Below are 19,779 nucleotides of genomic sequence, written 5' to 3' on the forward strand. Positions count from 1 at the left end.
CTACAGCCTCGAGGCCTCTCAGCACGAGCTTAGTACCCACAGTGCGCAGCCGCTTCCTCCTGGAAACCTACTTTTCCTCTTCCTCCTCCTTTCTCTCTCCTCACATAGGATGCTCACCACCCACTAAGAGGTTACAAGCCCTCAGCATTGCTCCTTACACTTCTCTCTTTACCAGGTCACCCTGTCTTCTCCATTTAAGCTCCTCTTTTGAAGACCCTCAGCAAATGCTGCCCACTCCTAGGCAGGCTCCCAGGCATGGGACTTAATCCCAACTGCTCCTTATTTTTTAAGTGCTTAGTGCACTTGGTTAGTGCAACCCCCCCCCCCAACAAACAAACAACAACAACAAAACAGAAAACAAAAGCCATTGTTCTCTTCCATCATCCATTTGAAGATGCAGCCTGGCAACTCCTCCTGCAGATGCTGCAGCCATGGCTACTGAAGACCCAAAGAGGAAAGTTTTTGCTACCAAAGTTCTTGACACTGTCAAATGGTTCAACTTCAAAAACAGAAGTCACTTCATTAGTGGAAATGACTTTGAAGAAGAGAAATTCCCATCTGTTTTGCCATTGTACCCTAAGGAACATGGGACCCCTTTCCACCTGACTTGCAGCTGAAATCTTCCAAATATCTCTCTATTAGATTGTGAGCTCTTTGAGAGTAGTGATTATCTTTTCTTTTTGTTCATCACAGTGCTTAGAGTGCATATAGTAATGGTTTAATAAAAGTTTCCTTTCCTCATTCAACCAGAGTGATAGCTTTATGAATAGAAAGAAAGGGACAGATGTGAGGAATGTGAAGGTAAGACTGATTTGATGATTGATTAGATATGTGGATATTGGGTGAAGAAAAATAAGGAGTGAAGATGACATGGAGCTGTGAAAACCCTGGAAGAATGGAGGTACCTTTCACAATAATAGGGAAGCTTGAAAGACCAGTGGATTTGGGGAGAAAAATAATGGAATATCATCTATCCAGATCACAAGCCATGAATACTTGCTTATCTGAGGTGACTCATTCTGTCCCATTCAAAATCAAATGTTTGTAGGGGGAGGTGAAGCTTTTATTTATTAGTCTTGGACTTGAAGTACTCTCCAATGGGGATCTGTCATATTGATGAAATAATCTGGGGGTCAGGAGGGGAGGATAACATTTTCTTAATGGCATCTGCTTAGCAACCTGGAGAGAGGTTAGTTTAGGTTTTAATTACTCCTGAAGGGAAATGCCTGACTTACAAGGGAGGAAAATGGAACCTACATAAAAGGATAAAAAGGGCATAGTGATAGGAAATAAAGGTAGGTATAGTTGTGTTGGAGACAAATTCTCTAATTGGCTAGGGATTACCCATGACCAAAAAGATGGGCTTCAAACCAACTTCCCATCTTCTTAATGGTTGATCACACACCCATTGAGGTCAGGTTTCAGCTTCCCTGGGTTGACATAACAGTGACACCACTGACTATTTGAGAAACAATGGCCAACTGAATGAGGTCCAGTGCTTTTTCATTCAGGAACCTCCACAATATGCTGCTACCTTTCTAGGCTTATTTAATGCCACTTCCCTTAATATATCCCAAGAAACAGACTGTCCCACAAATAATTTTCATAGTATAAGGGACTTCAAATGTTTACTGAGATAAAGAAATAGGGTTGTGATCCTTTCTTTTGTAAACATTTCATTTACTGAAAAAATTAGAAAAGAACATGTCATGGAAAACCCGGAGAGAAGTAGTCTGAGAAGTAACACAATCAATTCTGAGAGAACTTGAAAGACAGTCCCTCAGATGAAAGTTCTTAAGGAGAAAAATAACATTCTTAAAAGCCTGGAGTGAAAGCATGCCCCTCAGAGTACCGATTGATTGTCAAGGTAATCTAGTTATTGTTTCCAGTTTCATTATGACTGTTTTAAGGGACTAGAAGTTTCTTGCTTAGAAACTCCAAATCAAGAAACTATTTTGGAACCTTGAGACTATTTTATACTGACAATTTGTGTCCTAGCTGACAGAAAGAGGAACTTGGGCTTTTAAAATTCATTTGAGAGAGGTGGCACTACTTGTGAGGAAATACTAATTTGTGGTTGAGAAGCTGAATAAGAAGCCAGCTTGACAAACTATATAAGACAAAATGTTTAAAGATGCTAATACATCCAAAATCAGAAACCAGAACACAGGAGCTATTGAGGTACAAAAGTTGATAGAATGTGAGACCATCTGATGAGAGTCAGATAGTTTTTGTAGTTGATGAAGGGAGCTGATTATATTGGGTTTCTGGGAGCTAATTGGACAAAGCAGTATCCTATACTGTTTGAAGAGCTGTTTAGCCAAGGGGCAGCTGGGTGAATGGAGAGCCAGGCCTAGAGCTGGAAGGTCCTGGATTAAGATCTGGACTCAGACACTTCCTAGCTGTGTGACCCTGGGCAAGTCACTTAACACCCATTACCTAGCCCTTACCATTCTTCTACCTTGGAACCAATACAGAAGGTAGGAGTTTAAAAAAAAAAGTGGAAACTCCTCAGAGGTCTGTCCATGTTACTCTTTATGCTGCTCTGTAAGGTTTAAGGAAGGTCTTTAAAGCCTTTAGAGAACAGACCTGAATAGCATTAAAGATTCCAAGGTCAAAAGGAACTACATTTTTCACTGAATGAGTATCATGTGGTTTCAATGCCAAGGCAAGTGAATAGCCCCAGGAAGCTCTGCAGATCCTCAGCTGATGGCTGATATTTGCTAAAAGAGCTGACCTCTGATTCAGTGACCTAGGAATAAGAAAGAAGTGGGTTGATGCAGCAAGTGAACAAAAAGGGTAAGAAGAGCAATGGCCCCATCTAGAAGTGACATGTGGAAACTAAAGACACCCAGGCCTTCTGTTTGGAGTTGTCTCCTGTGTTGTCCCAGACACATGAGTTTTCTTATTCATGTGGCTCCCTGCCAGGTTTCTTTAAGTTTGAACTTATTCTAGCCCCTACCTCAGACACCAGGGGCATTAGTGGGAAAAAATGATCTAGGCCTATGGGTGAACTATTATGTTTTGACTATTCCTGGTTTTGTCTTCTTCTTTAGTTAATATTCCATATTTAAGAGTTAATAATAATGATGGGATGTTCAGGACAGCTTGGTGGTGCAGTGGATAGAGCACTGAGCTTGGAAGCCTCATCTTCATGAATTCAAATGTGACTGACCCAGATAACTTGCTAGTTGTGTGACCCTGGGCAAGTCATTTAACCCTGTTTGCCTCAGTTCTAAATATGAGCTGGCAGAGGAAATGGCAAACCACTTCAGTATCTTTGTGAAGAAAACCCCAAAATGGGACTATAAAGAGTCAGACATGACTAAAAAAGCAAACAAAAAGGGTTGTTCACCATTCCAGGGGACCTTTTGCAGGGAATGCTATATACATTTCTTAACAGAGAGGTGATGGATTCAAGATACAGAATGAGGCATATGTATATTGACATGGTCAATGCAGAAATTTGTTTTGCTTGACTATGCATTTTGTTTAAAAGAATTTCATTTTTCTTTTCTTTTTTCCAGATGAGAGAAATGTGGGAAAAATTAAAAATAAATGATCATTAATCAAGCCCTTACCACTCTGCCTTCTGACAATAGACATTTAAATGGATAATTAAAAACAAACAAACAAAAAACCCCAAGAAACTTAAAGACTGGAGGTTCAAAGGCATTTCAGACTCCAATGGTTTATAAAAATCTCTGTATTCTATTGCATTTTATAACCTTGTGATTTTAAGTTCATATAGTACTGGATTCAATATTATTCTGTTATACTGTTCATTTAATGTACTGAGTTTTAAAATTCTGTTGCTTTACCCCTATGACCACATTGAAAAAATTCATAGGTTAATTTAAGCCCATATATGAAAAAACAGCCTTTCTATTTTGCCTTTGTAAATTGTCACATAGAGGTAGATGGACTTCTTCAGAACTGGTTATAATTGTATAACAACCTTTGAAAAATTTAATTGTGCTAAATATCTCAAATGATTTTAAGGGTTTTTTTAAATATGATTTTGAAAATTTTTTTTAACAATCTCTGGTTATTTTTGCCTGCCCCTACCACGAGGTAAGGCCCATTCTAGTAGCTTAAGTGAAATACATTTTATAACCCACAACCTTCCCACATTTCTAAATATGTGAATGGAAGTTGGGGCAGTTAATCTCAGGGCATTTGTACCCCTAAATAAGCCTCCAAAAAAGGAGCACCCCTTTATTTGTACTCTTCAGCTCACTACTTTACTTCCACCAGAATATATAGATTTCTTGATTATGTTCTTAACTGAAGATGAGTTTTACTTTGTTTAAAAAATATGTTGAAATACCAAGGTTGAAAGATTGCTACGTTTGTAAAAACTTGCGACAAATGTCCATCAATTCATAGGCTTTTAAAAATGCCATACAGCAACTTATGTGAAATATGAAAGTGTGTTTGTTTGCTATTGTAATTAATTGGGCTATTGAGAATTTTGGGGATATTGATATCTACATATTTGTACTACTGTTCAATTCATTTGCCTTCTACTCACAGTGAGCATGGCCAGATACAAAGAGGAAATGGATCTCATTTTTGGTGAGAAAGCCTTGTAATCTTTATTTTCTTAGCTGACACAGTATGTCAATGATTATAAGCTATATTTTGGAATTTTTTTAAGACTTTTATTATATTTTTCTTGCATGTGCAATATACTATTTTTTTAATTTTTTCTCTCTTTTTTATATTTGAAGCACATGTCACCAGCATTAAGATTTTCTTTAACTTTTTGACTTTTCAATAATATAAGTTTGAAATACATTTGCTAATGCATACCCCAAAAGCTAGAAGACTATAAAAACAATGCCACTAATTATTTAAATAAATTATGGGACTTTGCTTAATGATTCTGTCTGATTCCAGGACAAGATATACACAAGAGCCATTTCACAGAGCCAAAGAAAAGCCAATCCAGGATGGATTGATGCACTCCTAGGCCAATACAAAGGTCTTGAACCTAGTGTGAAGACTCGAGTTTACTGTGTTTATCATTGCTAGACAAAGGCTTTCCTTGTGTCCACACTCACTCTGAAGATACTCACAGACGAATATCCCCCAACTTTGGCTCATATAATCTGGTCCCCTTTTCTGCCTCTCATAGTGTGGCACCTTTCTGTAGTCCTGGCTATTGACTGGGTAAATGCATCATTGCTTAGATCATTTTGATTGGGCCCTGATTCAAGGACCTGTTATAGATTTATTTTTCTTTTTACTTGGAATTTTTACACATAAGGCTTTGATAGTCTATATTTTCGTCCAGAAATTTTTCTTTTTTTATTTCGATTTTTCTGATATCCTTTTAATATCTCTTGCCAATTGATTCATATACCTCATACCTCAGCCATGCATCCATAAGTGATCCTTTTTTTTTTCAATCACCCTCTTAATGGGGGAAATGTAAAAAATATCATTATTTAAATTGCAAAGTTTAAATTCCTTTTGAGAAGAATTTTAGGTAAAGAAAGCTTGCTAAATTCTGAATCCAGAAACTGAACTGTTGGAGAAGCCACCATGAAGAAGCTCCCAGACCACAAGCTACACAAAAATGAACTTTGGGTGTAGTTGATTGAACATTTATTTGTATGTATACTTTCATGCCAAAGGGGACTGCCCCCTAACTGGCTTTCTGTCAATGCGTTCAGCAATTATTGTTTTTGTTTTTTTCTCTTATCATCAAATTATTGTAATCTTTAAATTGATTATGTTTTCATGATCCTTTGGAAAAAAATTAATTTTTTTCAAAGGATAAAATGGGGGATTGTAAAAAATAGGCTCGAATACAGGACTTCAATCCCCACAAGCCCTTGCTCCACTTCCCCAAAATTCTTTGTAATCTCACAGGAATTCTGAGGTGGGCTGAGATCGAGAAAGGATTTAAGCTGATAGCAAAGATTTTGGGGTCTCTTTCTCTTTTTTTTGGACTTCCATTTTGGAGCAGATGTGGCTGTTTCCATAATGTAGGTGAGATCTTGTCTAGGCCTCTGGCCTAGGCACGTTTTCCTTATCCTGTATTTTCTTTAATCCTTAATCCGTAATAAACCTCTAAAAAATATAACGCTCCTTGCAGAGAGAAACTAATTTCTACCTGCCTCAGTCTCCCCATGTTCCTAAATTTTAACTGTTACATAAGTCTTCTCATATTTTTCTGAAACCATTCCCTTCATCATTGTTATATATCAAAACTTGTTCAACTATTCCCTAACTGATGGACATACCCTCAGTTTCCAATTTTTTGCTACCATAAATAGAGTTGCTTTAAATATTTTTGTACATATGGTACTTTTTCTTTTTCTTTTCTTTTTAAACCCCTGTCTTCTGCCTTGGAACTGATACTTAGTATTAATACTAAAACAGAAGGTAAGGGTTTTTTTTTTTAAGGAAATGCTTGCTGATTGGTTCATTCATCTTCTCTCTTAGACTATAACCCCTAGAAGATAGAGACCATGTATTCTTTCTCTGTCTCCTCTAATATCTAACACCGTTATTTGCATGTGCAATTGAAGGTTTAGGTGGAATCTCCAAATCTAGAAGGGCAATCCTCCCTGATATACTTGGAGCTCTTTAAGAAAAGAGGAAAGAAAAGGCATTTATTAGGCACCTACTATGTGCCTTACTATCATCAGGCATGAGATACAAGTACAAAAACAAAGACAAGTCTTAGCCCTCAAGGAGCTCACACTGGAATATGGGAAGGCAACCCCTGTAGAAGAGCTGGCTGGGGAGAGGGTGTTTTGGTATGAGAAGTTCCCAAGATGATGAATGCAGTCATAAGGAATTGATTGATACAACTATCTATTCCTTTAGCTACAACCATTGCTTTCAACCTCTAAGGACATTTAGCAGGACAACAGAAAGGAGACAATATCATAATTGTAAAAAATCCTTGGAGATGTTAATTCCACTCTTTCAACTAGTTCAAAGCAAAAGAAAAATAATTAATGATAGATAATGCCTGGAATAGCTCGGCAACAATGTGGATAGAGTACTAGACTGGAGTTGGAAGGACCTGGGTTCAAATCTGGTCTCAGACACTTCCTAGCCCTAAGCAAATCATTTAAGTATATTTAACTGTTTAACACCTTTTAGAGTGTGACTGACAGAAAGTAAAGGTTTTAAAAAATATGTAATGATAATCAGTCCTTTCTCTCTGGCTTAGAACAGGTCAATGAAATAATAGACAGGAAGGTGTGTTAGGAAGGGAAAGATAGGGGGTGTCTAGGTGGCTCAGTGGATTGAGAGCCAGGCAGAGACTGGTGGTCCTAAGTTCAAATCAGACCTCAGATATTTCCTAGCTGTGTGACCCTGGGTAAGTCACTTAACCCCCATTGCCTAGTCCTTACCCCTCTTCTGCCTTGGAAGCAATACATAGTATTGATTCTAAAATGGAACATAAGGGTTATTTAAAAAAAAGCAAGGGAAATAAAACCTTCAGGGGAACAGGGGAATCAGAGAAGATAAAGCTTTTTAATCTCAGATTGCAGAGAAATGCCTTAAGCTATGAGGAGAAGTGTTCCTCTTCTTAACCTCAAGAGCAGGGATCTGGTCTTTGGGACTTGATTTAGAGCTCAGACATAAATTAAGAATAGAGTTTTGCCACAGCACCAAACAATGCTTTATTGTAAGAGATATTTCAGAAGATACTGATTCAATAATGGGGAGGAGATATTTGCAGTGATCCTATGGGTGGCCCCTAAATTTGGAAAGTATTTTTACAGGAGGAAAATTTAAGTATAATATTCGTTTTCATCTATAAGCCTCATAGATAATAATCTTCATCATTGTCTTCATCAGTTTGGGTGTGACTGATACCGTGCATCATGAATCATTTGTAGGTTTTAAAAATAATTATTTATAAATTGCATAAACAAAACTAGGAAGTTAGTACTCTTATTTGCTTTTAAGGAGATGCTTGTTTTAAACCACTAATAATTGTCTCAAGAATAAGATTCCTGGTGCATTGGAGGAGACAGCACATAGCACAGAAATTATAGAGTTGTTTAGGACCAGCTTCCATAGTTGGGAAACTGATGTTGTAAACTAATCTTTCTTCTTACCTTTTGCCACATGTCATTCTTGCGTCACATATATCTTAATAGGAATTAATTGCCTGCTATTGTCCAAAGTAAAACCCACATTAATTATCTGTTAAAGGAGATTTGGAACCAGGGAACTTTATGGAGATTAGTACTATTGGCTTCCCTTTTGTGTTGCCTTTAGTTGTGTCTACCAAACACTGTATATAGCCAAAGCTCACAAAATTTTCTCCAAACATTTTTTTGCCCCCTTCCAATTGACATCACTTGCCTGTAATTATCGGTGACCCCACAGCCCCTCAACCTCGTTTGTTATTGTTTTTCCTTTCTGGATCTGTGATTTCAGTTGCAAAGGGATGTTCCCTACTGATGCAGATCAGCAAATTTAGGCAATTTATAATCTCTGAGAGTTGCCTAGAGGGACTGAGAGATAAAGTGATGTTTCCTAGTCAACCAGTGTGATTAAAACCAGGTCTTCCTAACTCCCAGTCCAGCTTTCTCCCCCTACCACACCTTGCTATGTTCACTCTGAACCCTCCGAGTGTTCAGTGAAAAGAGACCATTTTTCTTACAAGCTATGCATGAAGTTCCATGAATCCCCAAGTGAAAAATAGAGTATCATGGCAAAAAAAAAAAAGATAGCACTTATTAGTTACTGTTTAATTACAGTATTTTCTTTTCAGACCAGTCCTGGCTGACCTCAAGGAGCTTAACTCCCCTAACAAAGCTCTAAGTCATAAAAACAGCCCAAAGCAGCAGCATCAAAAGACAGAAAAAAATCAGTGTGAGAACTAGATTCATAGAAGTGCTTGAAAGCTCTCATCCTCAATCAAATGCCTCTGATTTCAATGACTTTTTTCCTAAAGCAAAATGACAAAAGCTCATTATAAAATAATATATTTTTAAAAGAAATTCACCTTTTAGCCATTCTTTACATTTTTAGTGGGCATGGTATAAACACTGTGAGATGCCAAAGGAAATCAGCAGCCCTTGGGAAACTACACTGAAGTTGTAACTATCCAGAGTAGCCCTGTCTTCCTGCAGAGTTATCTTATGTCCATAAAATGCCTGGAGAAGAAGGAAGATAAACAGTGTAAAAGGAAGAAGGGCTCAGGATGGTAACAGAGTAAAACATTTTGACCTTCTTTATAATCAAAGCAAGAAATGTGTATAGGATGACTTTCCTTGGGGCCCCACCTTATCCCTTGTTTTCAACTCATGTTACTATCAAAGCAAACCACAAGGATCGCCACACCGTATATGATCAGGGCTCCATAAGAGGCCACTGTTTCTCTAACTTTAACCAACCAGTGCACTTCCTGGAATGTGCTTTGGATTAGCTGTCTGAAGGAAGGGTCCTATTACCCTGTCCTTTCCCCCACCCCCCACCCCTAACGCCCAGCTCACAGAGGCGTCCCTTGCTGCATTTACATCACCCTAGCAATTGTGAAACTTACTCTCTTCCCAAGTGTTTACAAGCAGCTGAGGGGGCTAACCATGGCCATTTCCGGGAGCCCTCCATGAGAATCCTGCAGATGACAGACTTCTAACTAGCTTAGTGGCATGTACACTCTACACCTTTTTGTCCTTCCTACTGACAAGGGAGCCAAGTTTTTGTTTTCATGTCCTTCTCCATGGCTTTTAAATGGAGACAAATGAAGAGGGATGAGAAAGAAAAGCTCTACCAAAAGAAGAAATGCCTACCACTGAGTTTTTGCTCTGTTGGTGAAATTCATTGGAACAAACAAAGTCTCTAACACCAGGCAGCTTTAGAGGGATGCGTCTGATACTGGAAGTTTCTGATACCACAAAAAGATACTTTTCCAAGGCTACAGGAAGCTGACAATCCTGGTAAGTCACTGCTTAGGACTTTTTTTCCCCCATGTAACAAAACTTTAGCATTGATGACTTTGAGGGTAGAATTTCAGTCAGTCTTTTAACAAATGAATTTCTATAATACTAATTTTTTAAAACATCACTGGGCACTTGGAAAGAATCACCTTTATACTGGAGGGTCTTATTTAAAGGATTTTATTCAGAAAGGGGGCTGAAAGTCAGAAAAATGCCAATAATTAGAAAGCTGCCTTTGCATAAAATCAAATTTCAAGTGATTAGGTATTTTCTTTTAAAATATGTAAGGTCACATGAAGGCTTATTCTTTGAATATTAAACCTCAGAAGTGTTTGAATAGATTTCTCCAAAATATGTCTCTTTGGTTGTGTAGGGTTTTAGCTTGCATCTTTTGAATAAAGATTAGTCATTAAGAAAGCCAAGTAGATCCCAGTCCAAGGCTTAGGGGAGTGGGAAGGAGATGAAAACATAATGAGAATATTGACTTGCTGGACAATAACGCATGCAGATAATCTACAAGTTACATGGAAATGAGTCAAGGAAATCAGATTGTTCTTTGAAAAAATGAAATAACTTTCCAAAATATAAAAGTAGAAAACATCTCATTGTACCTCAAACTCTGCTTCTTCATGAATCCTAGTATTTTAAAGCTGGATCTCTAATGCTCCTTCCACATCCTCGATTTTATGTGTGAGGAGGCTGAAGGAAACTCCAAGAAGTGAATTGATTTTTGTAAAAATCACAGGTGAGGGGTTTAAACTCGGTCCTCTGTCTCCAGATCCAGGCTTCTTTCCTCTTGGTCACACGTGAAAAGATAATTGGGGACTGCAAGAGTGTTAGAATAGATGACAGGCAGGAGACCTACATTTAGCTTTTAGTTTGTAGCAGTATGAGTTTGAACTAGTCCCTTAATCTTAGTCTCTCCTTGCCCCACATTCTTCTAGTATGAAAGAAACTATTTGGATTTAGATTATCTGAGACATTCGACAAAAAGGTTCTTATTTTTTATCTACTCTAATACTTATAAATTATTTTTCTTGTTTTTACGTCATCCAATCTGCAGAAAACCTTAGTCCAATAATACCTAAATGTAAAATTACTACTCTTAATAACATGTAACTTGGTAACAACAGACATCTGATAATTGATGGATTTATAGTGTAGTCGAGATTAATGAGAAACTATCATTTTCTCATTAGAGAACATGGTTATGAAAATAATTGGAAAGAGGAACTAGAAATTATGTACAATCACTACAAAATACATGTCTGTACTGAGAAAAAAAGCTCATGTTTATAGCACTTTAAGGTTCAAAAACTGCTTTTCTCATATTACTCTTAAGAAACCCCCCAAACTCTTACCTTCTATCTTAATATCAGTCCTAAGACAGAAGAGTAGTAACTCCAATTGTAGTTAAGTGACTTGGTCAGGGTCACACAGCAGTAAAGATTACATAATTGGAGTTAAGTGACTTGGTCAGGGTCACACAGCTAGGAAGTGTCTGAGGCCAGATCGAACCTTAATCCTCCCAAATTCAGGTCTGGTGCTCTGTCCACTGTACTACCTCCCTGCCCTTCTCATTTTACACTTGTGAGACAAATATTGTTTACAAATTGTGTTCAAATTTTGTTTTCTTCATACAACTAGGTGGCACTTTGCATACAGGCTTGAACCCAAGTCAGGAAGACCTGAGTTCAAATCTAACCCCAGCACTTAATAGTTGTGTAACTTTTGGGCAAGTCACTTAATCTTGGTCTGCTTGGTTTCTCCACCTATAAAATGAAAATGATAGCACCATCTTTTAGGGTGGTTTTGAAGGTCAAATATAAATTTATAAAGGGATTTGAAACCTTAAAGCACTATATAATGCTGGCTTTTTATTTGTGAGATGAGGAAACAAGGCTTCAAGAGTTTAAAAGATTGGCCCATAATCACACAGCTGGTGGTAAGTCTCTGAGATGAGGTCTGAAACCACATATTTGAACCTGAAGTCCCATAGTCTATCTAACATTCTTATTTGTTGTTATCTTAAGTGTCTGTGTGCTAAGAAGCACAAGACATATGTGAAACACAGAGTGACCTACAACCTTTGTCATGATTCTATAATCTAAATTAGATGAGTAGGCAGAATATAAATGTATGTCAAGGAATAAAAATAAATAAAAATAAAAAAGTATGAAATAGCTGATGAGAAGAATGTTTAGATTGGATGAGGAAATTTAGTTAAGCCCAGTGGATCATCTATAAACTTGGAGACCCATTCAGGGCTCAAGTAATTTGATTATCTATCAGAGATTTGGCTTTCAGATTCTAGCAACTAGAATCTAAAAGTTCCAGGTAACTCCCAAGGAATTGATTGGAAGGAGCACACCAAAGGGAAATGCAAACTGAATATGAGTCGCCAGTGGGATTAGATGGCAAAAAAGCTAATGAAGTCTTTTTCTTTTAAACCTTTACTTTCTGTATTAATAACAACCCAAAGACAGAAGGGCAAGGGCTAGGCAATTGTGGTTAAATCCCTTGCCAAGTTCCCACAGCTAGGAAATATCTGAGGGCAGATTTGAACTCAGGCCTTCTAGACTCTAGGTGTGGCAATTTTCCACTCTGCTACCTAGCTGTCCACCCCTCCCCCATTTTTTTTTTTGGAGTTAGTAATGTTTTAAGTTGGATTCACAGGAAACTGATGTCCTGAAGAAGGGAGGCATATTCCTGTGGTACTCCACATTGGATTCAGTTCTGACATTTTAGAAGGGACATTGATAAGCTGGAGCATGGGTGACCAAGGATGATGAAGATGCTTGAAACCATGTCTTAGGAAGATCAATTGCAGGAACTCATGATGCTTAATCTGGAGAAAAATGATTGAGGGTCATAGGATTCATAGCTGCAAAAATATTAAATTAAATTGATTTTAGATTAATTGATTAAAAATTAGATTAATTAAAGATTAAGATTCAAACTTCTATTTTTACTGAGTCCCTTAGCGCTAACATGACTTATTCAAGGTCACATAAGAATAAGTGACAGAATTGGGTTCAAATTCAGGTTTTCTAACACCAAATGAGATACTTTTTCATTATACTGTGTCTAATTGAAAATTGGATGATCTCTGATTGGGGGTGGTATACAGTGAATTTCTGCATTAAGTATAGATAGAGTTAGCATAGATGACCCCAGAGGGCCCTTCCAACTCTTAACAGTCTGAGAAAACTGTGAGCAGATTCTTATTTACCTCTCAGTTCCATAATTGAATGTAGGAACATCTGACTTTTTAGAGTTTTATTTATGCTTACAGTTGAATATTGCCTGGGGTTAAATATGGATCCCAAATGCCAGTTTATTAAATGTAATAGAATTCCAGAATCTTGATGTTGGAAGGCACACTTAAGGTCATCAGCTCCCTACTCTGTACATAAAATCTCTAGTATCTCAATACATGGGAACCCAACCTTCACTTAAATATCTTCAATGATGGAGGAACTCACTGACTTCCAAGGAAGCCTATTATCTTTTTGGATAGCTTTGGCTGATACTTACTAGCTGTGTGACCCTGACCAAGTAACTTAACCCTGTTTGCCTCAGTTTCCTCATCTATAAAATGAGCTGGAGAAGGAAATGGCAACCCTCTCCAGTATCTTTGCCAAGAAAACTCTAAGGGGGTCATGGAGAGTTTGGCACAACTGAACAACAACAAAAATCATTTTAAAAATTCCCTATGCTACTTCTCTACTAGCAGCAATGCAATGATCCAAGATAATTGTGAGGGATGCAGAAGAAAGAACCGTGGGAGTAGAAACACAGACAAAAAACAACTGCTTGATCACATGGGTTGATGGGGATATGATTGGGGATGTAGACTCTAAACGATCACCCTACTGCAAATATCAATAATATGGAAATAGGTCTTGATCAATGACACATGTAAAACCCAGTACAATTGCTCATTGGCAATGGGGGTGGGTGGGAGGAGGGGAAGGAAAGAACAAGAATCTTGTAGCCATGGAAAGATATTCTAAATTAATTAATTAAATAAATTTTCCAAGTTAAAAAAGAAAAAAGAAACTCCCTGTGCTGAACTAAAACCTATCCCCATTTATATTCTACTTTTTCCTAGTTTTGCTCTGAAAAATTATATGAAATAATACAGTGATTGGAAGAGGCGATATAATATGACAATGGAAAGAGTGTTAGAAGAGTTGAATTTAAATCTTATCTCTGCTACATACTATCTGGGTGACCTTGAGCACAGAATTTTAGTTCCCCATGCCTTTGATTGATTCATCTTCTATTGACTCTCTACTATATTCTCTGTAATCTTCTTCTATACTTTATCTTCTCTCCTTTTGTACTAATTGCACATCCTTCATCTTTCATCTCATTATATGTCCATTTCTCCTAGCTTTACTCAGTAGATTGAGGCCATCATCTGTGAGCTCCTTCAATCCTCTCTCTATTTATTTTCTTCCTCTATTATATTATCAACTCCTTCAAGGCCAGCACTGTGACACTTTGGTCTTCATATATCTAGCACTTAGCAATGTTTGGCACGTAGTGAGCTAGGTGGCTCAGCAGATAGAGTACCAGGCTTGGAGTCAGGTAGACTCATCTTCCCAAGTTCAAATCTATAAAAAATAGACTCGAATACAGGACTACAATTCCCACAAGCCTTTGATCCACTTCCCCAAAATGCTTTGTGATCTCACGGGAATTCTGAGGTGGACCGAGATCGAGGAAGGATTTAAGCTGGTGGCAAAGGTTTTTGGGTCTTCTTTTGGACTTCCGTTTTGGAGCAGATGCGTCTTAGGCACGTGTTTTTTCTTATTCTGTATTTTCTTTAATCTTTAACCTTTAATAAACCTCTAAAAATATAATACTCCTTGCAGAGAGAAACTAATTTCTACCTGCCTCAGTCTCCCCATATTCCTAAATTTTAACTGTTAAAAATCTACCCTCAGACACTTCCTAGCTGAGTGGCTCTGGGCATGTTTTTAAACCTGTTTGCCTTAATTTCCTCATTTGTAAAATAAGCTGGAGAAGGAAATGGCCAAGAAAACCCCAAATAGAGTCATGAAGAGTTGTACACAAGTGAAATGCATTGAATCATTCATTCAGGCTTTATATTCATTCTCTTCCTAGTCTTTGCAACAACAGAGGAAGAGTTGGTCTTCCTAACCCTTTCACATGTTCTCTCAATGGCATTGCTGTTCTGCCTTCTCTCAGACCTTGTTCCATCAGTCATCACTAAGGCATCTTCGAACCCTCTTATTTCTTTGTCTCCTTCCTGTGAGCTTATAAACATGCTCCAGTCCCAACTATTCTAAAACAAAACAAACAAAAATATGATCTTTTGGTTTCACTTCAAATTATTATCCCAACTGGCCACTCCTGGTCACCCCATATGACGGAGGACCTCTGTCATGTCTAATTCTTTCCTTTTCTTCATTCCCCCAGCCTCTCAGTTGCTGACTCCTAATGAGGATGCATCAGCAATATAATTTGAAGCTCTCTTCTTTCTTTGCCCATTGATCACTTAGATCTGGTCCCCTATTTCTTTCTTTTTTAAAACCTTTATTTTCCACCTCAGAATCAATATTATGTATTGGTTCTAAGGCAGAAGAGCGGCAAGTGCTAGGCAATTGGGATTAAGTGGCTTACCCAGAGTCACATAGCTAGGAAGTGGCTGAGGTCAGATTTGAACCCAGGACCTCCTGGCTCTCAATCCACTGAGCTACCCAGCTATCTCCCTTGCTATTTCTTTTTGCAATAGATAATCTCTGAGGCACTATGGTGCAGTGGATAGAGCATGAGGCCTGGAATTAGGAAGACCAGAGTCTGACTTCAGACACTTATTGGTGGGTGACCTTGGGCAAGTCACTTAAACCTGTTTGCCTCAGTTTCCTTATCTGTAAAATGAGCTGGAGAAGGAAATGGCAAACCACTCTAAGATCTTTGCCACAAAACCCCCAAACAGTTAAACATGATTGAAACTACTAAACAACAGCAACAATCTTTGTGGCTCCTTCCAGCTCTAAATGTATGACTAATCCTAACTTTACATCATGTTGTCTCTCTGGGTGATTCTTCACATTGTTATACTAATAATCTTCCCAGCAAATGGCTCAGATGATGCCTTCTTTTGGTTGAAAACCTTGTGGACCTGCTACCTTTTTTCTGACTGAGAATCAATACTATGTATCATTTCCAAGTCAGAAAAGCACTAAGGGCTAGGCAATTGGAGTTAAGTGACTTTTCCAGGGTCACACAGCTAAGGAAGTATGTGAGGCCAGATTTGAACTCAGGATCTCCCATCTCCAGGCCTGGCATTCTATCCACTGATCCACCTACTGTTAAATATTTTTATTTTTTATTTTTTGAAGTTTTATTTAATTAGTCAATTCAGAACATTATTCCTTGGTTACAAGGATCATATTCTTTCTGTCCCTCCCCTCCCCCCACCCCTTCCCATAACCAACTGCGCAATTCCACTGGGTTTTACATGTGACCTTGATCAGAACCCATTTCCATGTTGTTGATGTTTGCACTAGGATGTTCATTTAGAGTCTACATCCCCAGTCACATCCCCATCGACCCATGTGAGCAAGCAACTGTTTTTCTTTTGTGTTTCCACTCCCACAGTTCTTCCTCTGAATGTGGATAGTGGTTTTTCTCTTAGATCCCTCCAAGTTGTTCAGGATCTCTGCATTGCCACTAATGGAGAAGTCCATTACATTCGATTGTATCACATCTACTGAGCCACACAGGTGCCTATGCCTTCTAAATAAATTATAAACTGATGTCACCACTCAAAGCCCTTCACAATTGAATTCTAAGTCATGTCCCTGGTCTTGCTTCGTACTACTTTTCTTTGTATATCCAGTATTCTTGTCCAACTGGATGTCTCTCTGTTCTTTGTCCTTGTCTTGCTCTCTTCTCTCTGTGACTTAATTCATGCCATCCATCCCCTTACCCTGGAACGGCGCTCTTTCCTCTCTAGATTTATCAAAATGCTGCCCTTCTTTGAAGACCTAACATAGAGGCGATGTAGCGTCTCTGATTTCCCCCTGCTCCCAACAGGCTGTGAGCTCTGCTCCAGCTCTCTGGCATCCTCAGACCACCTCAACACATCCCTTCCTCCTATGAGCTTATTGGTTAGTTAGAGGAATTGAACATGAAAACACTATCATGCTGATACCAGAGATGAGGAGAACGCAGACAGAACTCACCAGAAACGGGTCCTTTATTACAGTTACTGAATAGCAGGCAGACAGTCCTTTAACATTTATTAGGCACCTGCCCTGTGTTGGGCGCTGTGTGAAGGGCTTGGGGGTACAAAGAGGCAAAGGATGACCCTGTCCTCAAGCAGCTCCCGTTCTCAGGGGGGAAGCAACATACAAACAAGATATATACAGGAAGAATTGGGGAGAATCTCCAGATGGAAGGTGTTTGTGTTGAGGGTAACTAGGAAAGGCTTAGGCTTTAGCAGAGACCTGGAAGTAACCCAGGGAAGCTAGGAGGGATGAGGAGGGAGAGGCGTCCAGACATGGGGAATTGTGAGTATAAACTCATAGATTTGGGAGAGAGAATATATGGTGTGTGGGGCAGAAGGTAAAGTGTAAAAAAGCCTGGAAGAGTCTGAACGGACGAGGTTATGGAGGACTTTATGAGCCAAACAGAGGATTTTTATTTGCTCCTGGAGGTGATAGAGAGTCCCTTTGGGAAGATGGATGAGCAGTTGAGTGGAGGATAGACTAAGGAGAGATGGAATCATGGCGGTCCCACCGGAAGGTTGTTGGCAGAGCTGGGACTTCAAGCTCTCTCCTCTTGTCTTTCAAGAATTCTTAGAATGCCAGTCCACTGTTATCGGTGCAACATTGAGTATTGTAAGGCTGGACACTGTGTGGCATGGGAGCTGCCAAGGGAATATGGGGTCAGGAGGCCAACATCTGCTCACAAGGATGTGAGTTCCAAAGCTTAGATAATGGATGTAATGGTCACCAAAATATCAGCAGGTAGAGAGGAAAGCCTTAGTAAAATTCTTCTTGCCTGAATCAAATTTCTCCAACACATTGGAGAAATGTGTGTATATGTGTATAATATACATATACATATATATATATATACACACACATATAGCGGTGTGTACACACACACACACACACACACACACACACATATATATATAAATATATGGCTTTTCCTCAGTTGACTTTATTGGGAAGTGGATTAGTAATTTATTCATATAGCCTTACTAATTCTCTATGATGTTAGAACTATTTTGAATAACAAAAGGAAGGAACTGATTTGGTAATATTAATTCATAATTATATAGTATTTTAAAGTTTTCCAAGCACTTTTTCCTCGTAAAAACTTGTGAAGTCAGTACCATTATTATCCCCATTTTACGGATTAGATAAAGAGTTTGTGGGACAGCTAGGTAGTACAATGGATAAAGCACTAATAGTACAATGGTACAATAGTACAATATAAAGCACTAGACCTGGAGTGGAGAGGATGTGGGTTCAAATCTGGCATCAGATAGTTCCTAGCTCTGTGACCCTGGGCAAATCACTTAACCTCAACTGCCTAGCTCTTACCACTCTTCTCTCTTAGAATTGATACTAAGAAGGAAAAAGACTTGTACAAGAATATTCATAGCTGCACTCTTTGTGGTGGCCAAAAATTGGAAAATGAGGGAATGCCCTTCAATTGGGGAATGGCTGAACAAATTGTGGTATCTGTTGGTGATGGAATATTATTGTGCTAAAAGGAATAATAAAGTGGAGGAATTCCATGGAGACTGGAACGACCTTCAGGAAGTGATGCAGAGTGAGAGGAGCAGAACCAGGAAAACATTGTACACAGAGACTGATACACTGTGGTACAATCGAAGGTAATGGACTCCTCCACTAGGGACAATACAATGTCCCAGAACAACTTGCAGGGATCTAAAAAACACTATCCACAAGCAGAGGATAAACTGTGGGAGTAAAAACACCAATGAAAAGCAACTGCTTGACTACAGGGGCTGAGGGGAAATGACTGAGGAGAGACTAAATGAACAGTCTAGTGCAAATACCAACAACATGGAAATGGGTTCGAATCAAGAACACATGTGAAACCCAGTGGAATCATGCATCGGCTATGGGAGAGGTGGTGGGAGGGGGGTGGGGGGAAGAAAAGAAAATGATCATTGTTTCCAATGAATAATGTTTGTAAATGACTAAATAAAATAATGTTTAAAAAAAAAAAAAGAATTGATACTAAGGCTAAAGGTAAGGTGTTTTTTTAGAAACAGAAACTGAGAAGAGTTAAGAGACTTGCCCTAATAATTATTTTAGCAAGGAGTCAAACTTGGGTCCTGCTGGCTACCAAGAGTGTAAATATTATTATTTCTATTTTGCTGATCAAAGAACTTAATCTCAGAGATTAAGTGATTAACTCAGGTCTCAGAGCTAGTTAATATTAGGAATAAGAATCAGGATGGATCCTAAATCTATCAAGATTTCTTCTAAGTCACTCCAATAGAAATTCATTTGAGAATCGTCCATTCATTATAAGCCAATTATTATTCTTTCCATTTTAACAAATGAAAATACTTAGATTTAGAGAGGCTAAATGACATACTTTCTTATGATCAGACAACTGGTAGGTTTTAGAGATGAGATCTGAGCACAGGTCTTCTTTACTCCAGGTCCAGAGTCATATCTATCATGTCATTGTGTTTCCTCTAGTATTTTAGGTTTTTAATGCATTTCCCCTACAATTATTTTGTGAAGTAGGTAGAATAAATATTTTAGTTCCATTTTACTGATGAAGAAAATGGGAACCAGAGAGACTGTCACCATGTGGCCACTAA

The 19,779-nt window shown here is 38.4% G+C and overlaps 1 protein-coding gene across 4 annotated transcripts in view; it reads left to right on the plus strand.

Moving 5' to 3' along the window:
* Positions 1 to 9,506: 9,506 nt before the first annotated feature.
* Positions 9,507 to 19,779, plus strand: part of PSD3 (pleckstrin and Sec7 domain containing 3) — a 784,568-nt gene continuing 774,295 nt past the window's right edge. For 2 of the 4 annotated variants that reach the window (XR_008915561.1, XM_056813641.1), the window contains exon 1: positions 9,507 to 9,923. The gene's annotated coding sequence lies outside the window, so the exon portion shown is untranslated. The remainder of the gene's footprint in view (positions 9,924 to 19,779) is intronic. The other 2 variants (XR_008915562.1, XR_008915563.1) reach the window with 1 other exon arrangement.

This window comes from Monodelphis domestica, chromosome 1 (genome assembly GCF_027887165.1).
Source record: "Monodelphis domestica isolate mMonDom1 chromosome 1, mMonDom1.pri, whole genome shotgun sequence".
NCBI classification, from domain to species: Eukaryota; Metazoa; Chordata; class Mammalia; order Didelphimorphia; family Didelphidae; genus Monodelphis; species Monodelphis domestica.